General features: G+C 41.5%; 1 pseudogene across 1 annotated transcript in view; it reads left to right on the forward strand.

Moving 5' to 3' along the window:
- Window positions 1–11,548, forward strand: part of LOC146316972 (unconventional myosin-IXAb pseudogene) — a 70,301-nt pseudogene extending 58,753 nt beyond the window's left edge. Inside the window, exon 3 of the transcript XR_014771751.1 lies at window positions 11,450–11,548. The product of XR_014771751.1 is annotated as an unconventional myosin-IXAb pseudogene (transcript). The remainder of the gene's footprint in view (window positions 1–11,449) is intronic.
- The last annotated feature ends 2,048 nt before the right edge of the window (window positions 11,549–13,596 follow it).

The following is a 13,596-nucleotide window of genomic DNA, read 5'->3' on the forward strand; positions in this document are numbered from 1 at the left end:
TGGACCTCGATTTGAAAACATTTGTGCAAGTGCCTGTAGACTCAGATAAGTCATTCTTTTTGGATTCACTTAAAAGGCTTACTGCCAACTGCGTGAATGGAGGGAGGGAGGGAAACCTGCAGGGGAGTGAAATATTACTTTTAAAGCCTTGTTCTTTTGAAATGTTTTTAATCAATTATTTTAAGTCTTGTGCCTTTCACGTTTGATTGACAAAATTTTAACAGTGATAAGCTGATCTTAAACAGCGCCGCAGGAATCCCAAATTTTTTTTTTTCCCCCAGTTTGAACTCAAAAGAGTGAAAGAAAATCAGTGTTTAGTGAGTGTGGTGGTAAGAACAAAATGGAAAAGCTTGAGCCTTCTTCTGCCACTTCTTCACGTCTGCATCTGTCGACCTCTCCGCCGCCGCTCGTCCGTCTGTGTTGGATCCAGCTGAGCAGAGTGGCCATCAGCCCGGCACTTCACATCGTGTTACGGTGAAGTGCAAGGTCAACAGCATCGCAGGCGAAGGCTATTTTAGTCGTTCGTTGAGCCAGCGAGGAAGACTCTCCCTCCTACACGCCAAGAAGCACGAGCCAATACGCTCATATGCACGACATCGCTCATAAAACAAACTCAGAGCAGAAAACTGACAATCAGGCAGCTCCAAACACACTGACATCAGCACACATACTGTACCAGGGTAAGGAGTTCACTTACTTTGAGTTTATTTCACAGCCTCATCATCTGATTTTTAGTCCTATTTTGTGTGTTTTTTTCAACTAATAGATTTTATATCCAGAAATAAACTCTGAATGTTTGCTGTTCTTTCAGTTTCAAGCTCTCAGTCCAAAGTCTTTCTCTAATCGTGTGTCAGCTTATTTATAGTCGTTTTATTTTCTGTACATACATAGGTTTGTATGAGGAGCTTTCTTACTGCTGTGTGTGCTGCACCAGCTGCTTTCAGTTCCATCATGACTTAATTTCTGAATAAATTAAGCAACTGTTTTCGTCAGTACACGCCGCCTGTTTCAAAACTTCCAGGATTTTTCCTCCATTGGAAAACAGTGCGGTGAAAAAAGAATTGAAGAAAAGAAAAAAAAACTAAAATGCTAAAATATGCATTTCAGCCTGGGTGATAATTTTGTTTTATTTTGTATTGACTTAAAGGACCAGTGCGTAGCATTCAGTGTCTGTTCTGAGCAACTGTTCAAACATAACGGCACAGCATGACAGCCTCTATGGAAGATGATTCACACCCTATGTAGATATGAACAGCTCATTTTAAAGTTAAAAAAACACAGCTATTCTTATTTTTAGAATATTATACATGAATGGAATATTCTATTGTATTCCTGCCATATTTTACCTAAAAATGCCTGTGAATCTTTTCCAACAGACCTTTAAAGTAGGATAATAAAAACGTACTGACACGAACACCGAAATCATTTCACCAAGTTATATATTGAAAACCCTGCAGCGATTTGAGATAACATTATGTCCTTTGTGATGTCAGTGACATAAAACAAACCATGTTGCTGCTGCACCCACATCTGTGAGGCTGTTGCAAGCTGTGGTTGATGCTGTGAGTTTTTTAGAGTGTGATAATCAAATGCAGTTTTATGATCATTGAAAACTGAAACGATAATACTAATCATCTGTGAACTTTCTGTAATTTATCGTGAGACCAGTTGTTGTTTCATCACCAGTGCACACACGCCTACGCGTCCTCACACAGACAGATTTACCTGCACTCAACTGACCAGACAGCGACTTTGCGCTTCCTTCAAGGACACTGTGGTGTGTGTGCATGTGTGTGCATGTGTGCAAGTGTGTGTGTGTGCATGTGTGTGTCCTTCTCCATTAAAGCAGTGAGCTGACTCACTGTCACTGAGCACATAGAGCTTTATTGTCTCGACTGTCGACCCTCAGCTCTTGATGGACACGTCGGGCCGCTGCAGGGATCAGTCATGTGACCTTTTGGCTACAGTGCGGCCTTTGTAGCCGCCGGACCCACAGTGTGACTCTCCTCCAGAAATACAGCGGTGCAGCCACATGGCAAATAAAGAAAAAATAATGACGGTCAGCATTACATCACGCCAGCGGTATCATCTAACGACTGGAATCATTTCTTGTCATGAAAAAGCCTCTAATAATGCACCGCAGATGGGCAGTAACTGCAGTCGTGTGTAATCTGAGCTGCGTTCAGAGCCAGGCGACAGTAGAGATATGACTGTACAGCAGGACAGCGCTGACGGGAAGACAGCTGGCGGGCTGATGGGAAGGTCTTGGCTCCTGCGGTTTGTGTCTGGTACTCTGATCGTTGTCCTGCAGTCCATCCATCTCTGATGCCCTCTTTTTTTGTCCCCAGCCTCAACACTGCATCCTATTGAGTTTCACACAACTAAATATGAACACAAGGTGAAATTTGACTTGTATTCTAGATCAGATTTACAGGAAACGTGAACTTGAACTTTATCCATATTGTAGTAATTTAAAAATAAGTCTGGTGATATACATATATCTCTAATACCACATACTCCATCCTACTGTTTGAAAATACTCCAAATGTGTATTAATCCACCGCTGAAAATAGTCCCAAACAAATGTGCTGTTTACTCAAGTTTGAGTAACATGTGCTAAAACCCAAAGACGCATCGATCGACCAACCAATCATTGGAATCAGCCGCTTCTCGGCCAGATCAGCAGTGACAGGCCGGTCAAGCGCATCATAGCCATATTCCATATTAAAAATCAGAATTCAAGCCAAGAAAATTGCAATCAGTGCAGCTGTAGTGGCCAGTTATTTTAGAAATGCCATTGGCCTTAAAAACACCTGGCTTTGAACACCTTAGTTGTGCATTAAGTGGGAGATTTTACAGGTGTTGCAATGTGTTTAGTTTCTGACCGTTAAACTTTAACCTGCATGAGACAAGGTTGGAGGTTAGTCTCCCAATGCCTGATTCATCTCTTTTATTAACTAGTGATCCAGTACCTGATGATGATCATGATGTTTAAGTTCTTCAGAAGTCCTGTGCAGCTCAGACAGCTCAGATGTTATCAGGCTTTACAGTATGTGGTGGTGAACATAAAGATCCCTGACATCATTTTATATCATCAACAGTAAATAAAGATTAATTTGTCAAGGGAAGATGGAACAATTCAGGAAGAAAACAGTGCATTCTTGTTTATGTTGTAAGCTGGACAGACTTCTACTCTTAAATCTGGATTAATAAAACAAAGTTTTTGTTGTGCACATTCAGTGAGCGATTTAGGGTCTCGTCTAATTCAAGGACAGTTTGGAAGGTCAGACAGATGTTGATGGACATGTTGGCTGCACAAGACTCCAACCAGTACGACTCTGTTTGACCTCAGCTGGCAACTGGAGTGTTTTGCTGGCTGATGTCCAGCAAATGCTGCAAAACTCTTGAATGTCAAATGACGCTGAAAAGAATTAAAGGGACAGTTTGGAATTTTGGACTAATATTGTGATTGTGATATGATTAGGGGGAATGATACATTTTAGTCTGTAGAATATCATGTGTAGGCCAGGACATCTCTGCAGCATGACAATATTTAACTTTAAATAATATTTTGACATATATTTTGCCTCTAACAAATATTTCATCAGTTGGCTATATTGCAATTTTTAATTAATTTTTCAGCCCTACTGTTTTATCTTGCCACCTGACAACTTTTTATGAAGGGAAATGCTGGATTATACACCAAATATTGGTTCCTCCAAAGTGAAATCATTCATTGTTACCTCACAGAACGTGGGAGTTGCTGGTCTACAGCTGCTGGTTTGTTGTTGCTTATTGCATGACTTTGGTGTTTGAAAAAAAGAGTTCAGATTCTAGTAATACACTGACTATGGATACATACCTCATACAACTATCTGAACTATCCCTTTAAGTAGGTTGAGAAAATGTCAGAGAATCAAACATCCGTGCATCAAATCCTCCTGAAGGCCGACTGAGGCTTTGAGACTGACCCCAGCTGTGTGGTGCCGCATCTGGGGGCAGACAGACCGAGGGCTCCTGCGGGGCCGCGAGGGCCAGATTACGGTTTGCCTTTGTTCTGGTGGTGTGGCCAGCAGACCTGCCTGCCTGCTGCATTAGTAGCCCAGAAGACCCCCCCCCCCCTTCACCAGATGGTTCCCATCCAGATGTCCCCCCCCTGCTCTTAACCAGGCCCTCAGGGACGAGACCTGTCTCCCGTGGCTGATAGATGGCTCCAGGTAGTGCCTCGACCCTCTGGTTTTTAAAAAGTGTACGTTCAAAGGCCTGTGTGTCGTTAAGCGTGTAGAAGCTGCCCAGTACCCTTATCCAGCACCACAGACCCTGGGATTGGACACAGCTACTCACTTTAAAGCTTTAAATCCCATGGAGCCCATGCATATAGACACACTCACTGTACAGTAGCACAACAGCGGCTGTGTGTGAACCCACTGAACCCGACAAACCAAATGAGAACCGTTCTGCTTGTGACAGTGCTCGCAGTTTGGCAAAAAGAAGCATGCATTACAGCACCTTCGCTCGAGGCATGTGTGTATTGTACAGGAGCTGCTTTTATAACGTGAATGAGGGCAACACTGCTCTGCATGTGTGTATTAGTGTGTGTGTGTGTGGTGCTAACCTCTGTGGTTCCTGTCAGAACGTGTTAGCAGTCAGCTCGCCCAGCAGCGGGGGAACAGGAGACATTCACCCACGACTGAGCGTGTCCTTGCTCTTTAAATCACCATGAGACATCCAAAAGCTCTCTGCTATCAGGACAGGTCTCTGCAGAGGACAGGCTGGTTTTATTGCGCAGCACTTTACACAGTGGGTCTGTCCCTCGGTGAACGGTCACATCAGCTCTCATTCATCTTTTTCAGAAGCTACGTTTTAACATGGCTGCTGGATGGAAGAAGCTGCTCCTGCTTGATTTAGTTAAAACTGTACGGGTGTCATGATTCTCCAAATCCATGATTCTTTGACTTTAAATAGGTTGAGGTGCTATTTGATATATGATGAACGGTGGTTGAAGCGAGTTCTTTCCCCCTGCCCCCTCCTCCTCAGTCTCTCAGCTTGGGCAGACTGCAGGAACACTGCAGGAGCACAAGATGCATGTAAAATCATAAACTGACAATAAAAAGTGAAGATGAGTCCTCCACTCTAAGCTGATCAGCTGTCAGTTGTCTGTCAATGTAAAATTGAGCCCGTTATCCTGAAAACAAAAGACCACTGCTGAGTTCTAAAAATAAATAACCAGAAATTTAGTTAACTTAAGTTTGAGCAAATAAAACTCTTAAAAATTAGCTGATGCCAATAAATTCCTGCATGATTTTTTACAGTGCTGCAGACTATTTTAAACCCCAGCTTTTCTCCAGCAGCAGAATGAGTCTCGCTTTCATTACATATGGCTCAACGATAGCCGCTGCCTTTACTTCAGAGAGCCGTGCGCCGGCTAGCCATCGTGGGTGTGTGTTGGCTAATCACGCAGCCCACCTCAGGCCCTCTATGTTCCTGTTAGCACTTCCATCCCTATAATCCGTGTCCTCTGGGCAGCGAGCGTTCTTCGATGCGCTCCCAAACATCTGTTCGCTGGATTATCCCCATCTCCTTCTCATTCAGTCTTCCTCTGGAGCGTTCTCGCTTTCCTCTCTCAGGAAGCTCGGAACAGTGTGCATTTATCCCTGCAGACAGCTGTACACAGTGTACTCAAACGCTCTGGTTGTATAGTTGACCTGGACAAGGTTCAACGTCATATCAGCGGCCAAGTTTTCCGCTCTCACTGCTCCTTTGTGCAGCCCGGGAGATTATTTTCTACTTCTTAACTTCTTAATCTGTGACTTATTTTATGTGTGATATGCTCACTGTTTCTTTAAACAATGTTTTAATGGTTCTCTCATGTATAAGAAGCTTCCTCTGAGCCCAGTCATCAAGCACAGTATTCCCACATTTACCTGAGATGAAGTGTTCAGTGAGATTCACTGACATTTTTGAGAAAGGAAAAGGAATAGAACAAACACATCATCACAGGTAAATTCTCTTGTTGAAATGTTGACTGATTGTCACGAGCATTTCTGTGAGACATTAGAGCTGATTTTTTTTTGTAAAAATCATTATTTTAGAGTCGTGTTCAGGCTTAAAATCATGGTTGTATTTAATGCAAGTAAAAGATACAGTACAGTGTCAAAACAATGACACCCTGCAGGAAATAAACATGTAATTTTATGCAATAAAATCTCTAAAAAGAGACCTGTTCTAGAAATTTTTGCTCAGTTGTGTTCTTACATTATACCAAACGTTTCCAACTGTGTTCAAACCCAGAGAAATGTGCAATTTCATTCAAGGTAACAGTGCGTTTCCTGCTGGTTGCCTGTTGAAATAACTTCTGGGGTAACACAAGATACATCAGAGAGGAATAAAGTCAGTGAACATGACTGAATTAATCATTAATATAGTACCTTAACTGTGAACATGAAGCAAGCAGCTGAACGTGGAACATATTTTACTTATTATCAATTTTAGATAATTTAAATAAAACTTTTGGCTTATCTGACTGTAATAGCAAAATCTATTTAATCTTAAATGGACAATGTGTAAATATCATATCCAAGTCTTCATATGTTTTGTAGCCTGTCTGTAGTTTCAGTTTTCATATGATCAGCACTTTAATCTTTAATCTTTTTTTCTCCAGTTCTGCTCCTCATTTGTGTGCCAACTACTTTGAACATAAAAAAGACTTATGATTCCTCTTCATAATGATATCCCTGTGCATTTGTCTAAACTTTTATCTGTTTCATGCTGCTATTGTATTCCATACAGCCTGACAAAAAACAAAGAAAGAAAGAACCCCACAACTGCTCGATTTGAAGAATCTCAGTTGACTGAAGTTCCTCCAACTGATGATTTGAATCTTCAACTTTCAGAGGGCATCCCTACTTAAAATGCTTCAGTCCATCAAACCAAATTATCTTGATTTTAATGTAGGATACAAGCTAGATTTATCTTCGATACAGTAAAATATGTCCTTTTCTTTTGTGCAGTGACCCTGAATAAATGTGATATCATTTATAAATAATAACAAAACCTCAAAGCTGCAAGTGATGTGCTCTTATCCGTCCGCTCTGCCACATTTCCATCCCCTCTTCATGTCACTTTTTCTTTCTTGCCGACTCCACCCAGCAGATTTAGCGAAAGGCACGCGACAGGAAATTGATTGTCCAAATGGGCCTGATTCAATCTGAGGCTGCTTACGTGGTGTCACAGCAATCAGACACAGATGAGATTACAGACATTAGGAGTCGTAGTCGGACACGAGGCCATCTGGGACGATGGGAGCAATTGAGCAAACTTGATCTGCTTTAGTGATCTCGTCTATTTGAACCCGCTAAAAAGACTGTCATCAATCAGACTGAATCTAATTAAGCATCATCTATCTGAAAAGAATTTGTGTTATCAGTGTCTGTATTTTTCATCTTCAAAGTGTTTACAAAGATTGTCTAGATTTCCAGTTTCATTCCTAGAAAGTTTCCAGGATGCAAATTTACATCTGTCCTGTTTTCTGTCTTCCTCTTTTGGCCTCTTTGCACACAAAAACCCGGCATGTTACTCATTACCTTTTTCTCTCTGTATTCTGCGGTTGTGATCCAGCCTTTGAAGAGTTATTTTAAGTTTCTAAAGCAAACAAATTCAGCTTTTGTTTGCGCGTTTCTGGGGATGGTTTGCCTCAGACTAATTGGTAGCCTCGGTGCATGACAGAAGCATATGGTGTTGCACAGAGAGATTTCAGAAATGAAATAAAATAACATTTTTCAAACTGGTGTGCATCGCACGTGGGAGTTTAAAGCCGTTTCCATACTGTAAATAGTATTTTCAGCACACAATTACAAAGCAAGGCAAGGAAGCTGTGCACAAATTATTTAGGTTTCTCAGTTTTGTTTTCAGTGTCTCGTCTTAAAGATTATCAGTAAGTGCTCTCATTAATCACTGGAAATTGAACATAAAATGTGATTGATCAATAAATATACTGAATCTGTGATTGGTCAAAGTCTCTCATCATGGGCTAGATTTTTTTTAACCCTAAAAACAGAGGCAAGAGGATGAGCAGAAGTCTAGTTTTCTCTCTTAGCACTTGACTCACCTTATGTATAAAGGTTATTATGGAACTTTTGCCCAGTGACACCAAGAATAAACTGCCTACCCCAGTTTAAGAGGGTTGATATTGAGCCAAATTTGATTTTTTGTAACACAAACAAAGCCACAGCTGCATAGAAGCATATCACTGTTTTGAATGAAGAACTTGTAACTCCAGTTTTGATGATTTGCATGTAATGATGACCGTTCAAGCTTCAAGCAAAAGTCTAATTTTAAAGGGGCTGCAGTCACATTTTCTCAACCTACAACTACAACAAAAAATCTTTAGTTCACAGCCAGTAACTGTCTCGCAGCCACAAGAAAGAAAATCCTTATTAATGGACTTTACTTCATTCAGATTGACTCAAAGCCAATAAAGGCTGTAGTGATCATCTGTTCTATAGCAGGAGGCTTTATCATGTTTATCACGCCGACAGATTCTGCACAGCGTCCTGAGGCGATGAAATCGAGAGATACACAGACGCACCTCAGGGTAGTTTTATCATTATACAGAGAAAAACCTTGTTCCTTTATTTTACAGCAATCCATCTGATAACTGTTGAGATATTTCAGTCTAAAACTAAAAGGTCAACAGCAAGATCTTTGCTTGTAACTCTAAATATTTCAAATAAATGAAATGCTGACGAAAATGTTTTAAAGTTGTTTTCAGGACTATTTCTTCAGTAGAAAGTAGTTCCAGTGAAGCTGCTCACATAGAGGGCTGTATGTAAAGGAAGAGCAGTAATGAGGTTGTTGACTGTGTTTTCAGACCGTGCACACTCAGTTAAGTGGGATTCGGTTCAGCTGCCGTGCAAGTTGAGTAACACTTATGTTATCAGATCGGCATGAAGTCATCGTCAGTCGTCTGTGTGGAGCCCGCACTGGTTTGTTTTTGTCTTTGTGAGCATCTTTGTGGATCTGGATCACCGAGGACAGCTCCGCACAATATCAGTCCTAATCACTGTCTTTGTTCTCTCTCACAAAACATAACTTTACACGTGAAGCACCCGAACATAAAGCCTCATCCATCAGGTTTCAACAGGTCAGTGTTGAAATACAGACGAGCCCACCTCCCCACCTCCCCTCCTCCCCTCCTCCCCTCCTCCCCTCCTCTCCCCTCCCTCGGTAAGCAAATGAAGTACAGTCACGTTCGGTCTCGTCATTGAAAGCAGAGCAGGAGGCTGTTGTGGGTAAATGAATGATGGGATGAATGGTGCAGATGTGCCATTCAGCGCAGCCCGCTCCTCGGCGTGGGAGTGGGCGAATGAAAAGGCCGGGAGTGGCTGGTGGAAGTTTGAACATGTTCCCAGTTTAGAGCTTCTGTTCCCAGACTGAGCCTGGTGACACACACACCTGCTTCTCTGTCACTGCTGTGTTTGATTCCCTTCTTATTCCTGCAGAAAGTCGGTTATTTACCATCATCCTCTTGCTTTTCATGCCTCTACGCTTTCATTTACTAAACCCAGCATAGTACTTTTCTTTACATTAATCAACCCTAGCCTTTCTTCTGTCAGACAACCCACAAATCCCTCTTCCTCTTCCCCTGGATGATGCAAGGAATGCTTCTGTAGCTAATGTACCCTGTGGTAAAATGAGATGTAACTTTAAAGGCATATTATGCAATGTCCCCCCCCCAAAAAAACAAAAAACAATGTCTAGACTCAGGAACGTAATCCCTTTCAGTCTGACCCACTAGAAGTGTGTGGTGGTATCTGCAGAGACAAGGGCTGCAACTACCATTGCTTAATTGGTCGATTATTTTCTTGATCAGTTGTTTGGTCCATAAAATCTTAGAAAATGGTGAAAAATTTTGATTACAGTTTTCCAAAGGTCAAGGTAATGTCCACAACCCAAAAATACTCAGTTTATTGTCATATAGAACATTTGAAACCAGAAAATATTATATTTAAAAGGCTGAGAATTTAGACATTTGGCTCAAAATGATTAATCGATTATCAGAATAGTTGACAATTCATTTAATAGTCAATCAGTCAGTTAGTCAGCCTGCCCTGTGCCTGTTTTTCCTCATTATTTTGCCATGCTTGAGATGCTTTACCAACCCAAAGCGTCTGTATTTGACATCCTGGGATTTGAGACTCAACAATCAACTATCTTGCTGGTGCGTTTACAAACAGCTCGGACAAATCCCACCGATTCTACCTCAAGAAAAAAAGATAAAAAACAATTACAACCATAACTTTCAATCTCTGTTGCATATAGTAAAATAAATCATATGTTATTGCATTAATAACTAAGATACATCTCATTTTACCTACTAATCCATCCATTTGTCTTAACCATTTGTTGTATTATTCTTTGTGCAGTCTGTTTGGTCTGTTCTGATCTATATATCCTGTTCTCTGCTGGTGCAGTGACCCATTTCCCCCATGGGGATCATTAAAGTTTCATTTAATCTAATAGACCATAAGAGCACAGTTGACTGATGCTGCTGCCGCCATAAACTGTGGTGGTAATGTACAGTAGCAGGTTGTGGGTGCAGCTCTGCGGGCTTTATTGTGCCTCAGTGATTAAGATGAACCCTGTCACGTTGTTATGATGCTGTGTTAACATCTCTTAAAAATCTCCTGTAAGTCAGAATCAACTTAAACCTGCAGTAACTGATTTTTCTCTGCTGCTTCAAGGCAAAACAACAAACACATCACTGATATATCATCACCTTTTATGTTGAAATGGTGAATTTGTTAACGAACAGTTGCTCATTTACACGTCCAACAGTAACGGAGTGGCATTACGAGTAATTTGGAGTCTTGTTTCTGATCACCAGGCAAATGTAGGTGCAGTAATCGCTCTCTTTTAGCTCTGTTTTTGGTCTCTACCAGAGACACATCAGCTGCTAAATGCTTCACTATGTTCAGCAGCTAGTGTCTGTGTCTGTCTGCTGTTTGCTGTTGAGCTGAAAGTATGCCGTAGGTGTTTAGAGGTTTTTCACGGAAGTCAACTGCTTGCTGTGGTGAACCAAGACAGTAAAGTTGGGACCTTAACAATGAGCTTAAAACTTGCTTTACAGCTCGGTAAAGCTGAGCTTCAGTTTCAGGTGATAATTCCGGGTCACACTGTTATTTGATCATTGTTATTATTTACTTCCTAGATTGTTTTTTCCATCAAAAGTCAGGGACTTTTATAACCTGCCTCAGATTCAAACCTCGTGTTGCTGGTCGAATCATCTGCCTTTTCTTTTCAGCTGCATCACGTAACACCACAAGACAACAACATGGCAGGCTATAAATATTAATGAAAACAGTCTTGACCTGACTGTGGTTGAAAGAGAGAGCAGTGTGACTCATGTCCTGTTTCGTCACTCCTATTTCTGCTTGCTTGATGCTCTCAGATGCTCAACAAACTCGGCCAAACAGCTTCTGAAGCAGACACTCGCTGCGTGATCAAGTGTGACCACCACTTCAGCTGGCAGAGTTTCACGGGCACGTAGGACAGACACTCTGCAGTACGACTAACTTTAATATCTGTTGTTTTCACATCACAGGTGATCATCAAAAGCACTAAACTGTGAGTCTAATAAGTAAAACCAGAGACTCACAAACTGGTGACTTAGTCGACTTGTTAAGTTAAGTTTTAAACTAGTTGTGCCATTCTGCCATTTATCCAATCTGATTCACAGTTAGTGGAAATGATCATTTTTGCACCGCAATTATAAAATTAAAATCAGGATAATGTGTTTGTTTGTTGGGATCTATATGATTTGTAGGCTGGAGCATCTGTGCACATCTACAGTTTGTCATTATAATGCTGTTTAGTCACAAATTTTCTCATATTTTATTATAAAAATTACAGCCTATGTAATTTGGATGTTTCTCTTGTCCATATTACAATTAGTTGTGCAGCCTTACATGAAAAGCCTGTTTGCAAATGAAAACAAAGATGAACTTCCCCAAAATGCCAGTTATATTTGTCTCTTGCTTTGCAACACTGCATGCATGCACAACTTCTGTGAATATTATTGGTCAGTGAAAGCAGGAAGTAGATCAGCAGAATCTTATGAAAGTTACAATGGAAAGTTTTTGTAATAACTTGAAATAATTCATCCTGTTTTTTTAACCCGATTGTTGAAGAACTGGTGTCTTTGCAGTAAGTAAAATGTTATAACTGATTATTAAAATGCCATTAAATACAGTATGTCTGTAGTGTACAGTACCGATGTTCTGCTGTATCACTGCAGCCACCGTGTCTCCCCCCTGATGCAACAGTCCTGCAGAGAGAAGATGAAAGCGCTCTGTTGCTGCACCCTGCCTCCCTGCCTTCATCTTCTCTCCATCCCACCCACCCCACTACACCACCGGGGGCACACAGAGTGGGGGAGGAGGAAGGAGAGATAAAAAGGAAGGGGGAGGATAACACAGAAAGAGGAGAGAGAAGGAAGAGTGGAGGAGGAGGAGGGAGATGAGAGAGGGGGGGGACGAAATCCTCGCTTAAATAATAGAGCGCGAGAAAGACGTTTTCAAGCGAGCCAGCTCCCAAGTGCCCCAGTTTCTGGGGTTTAGTGAAATCGAGATGAGGCTGGTAATGCCGACAGATTTTTACTCTTCCTGAAGAACGTCTCCAGTGCAGCAGGAACGTTTCCTCCGGGGGCCGAGGCAATTCTCCTGCCATACCCACTCGCCTCTCACCCCCTCAGCAGCTTGTTCACCTTGTAAACAGACGGCATGAAGACGTGTGTCTGAGTGCCCTTGGAGCTCTGACTTCCGTTAAGATCCTTTTAAGGTGGTTAATAGAGCTGGTCTGCAGCAGTCTGCAGCTGTTTACCGCTTCCTCCCAGTAAACGCAAAACAAATCCTGATTCAGCTGCACAACACTGCACTCACAGCGGTCTCAGGCCAGAGGTGGAGGAGGAAGACAGAGGAGTCACTGGACCTCATTCACATAGCAGGATGTGCTAAAATGTGCATGGTGGTTATTTAATATAGTCATATTTAATGATATAACACTATTTGACACAATATTTTGAATGCTGATGTAGCAAACTGTTGCTATGGAGAGCTGGCCGTTACTATGGATGCAATTATCCTCATACACTTTTTTTAAATTAATATTTTGTGTCTAATTATTGATATTTTTTGCAAGTTACCATGTGATAAACGGGATAATGTACAGAGAGCAGGTCATTATTGTGAAATATACCCTGACAGGGTGATGCAGGATCCTGACGTGACGCGGAGGCCTCTTGAATCATCCTGAAGTGAAAACAATACAGCAATTCCATCTGGTTTTTTGTGCTGCTTAGTCTTAGAATTTGTTCTGACTTTATGTAATCATATAATAACAGAGATGTGGATTCAAGTCACATGACTTTGACTCAAGTGAAACTCCAGTCACAAATTTGATGACTTCAGGCTCAGCTAGACAAAGAGTCATTCCCTGACCCTCTCTCTCCTCATTGCCTGTCATGTCCTGTCAAAAAAAAGTGCCTTGTGACTTGTTTGGGGCTCAATAACTCAACTTTCCAGCACAATAAACATACAA

This window comes from Lutjanus erythropterus, chromosome 13 (assembly GCF_056507025.1).
Source record: "Lutjanus erythropterus isolate fLutEry1 chromosome 13, fLutEry1.hap2, whole genome shotgun sequence".
NCBI classification, from domain to species: Eukaryota; Metazoa; Chordata; class Actinopteri; order Lutjaniformes; family Lutjanidae; genus Lutjanus; species Lutjanus erythropterus.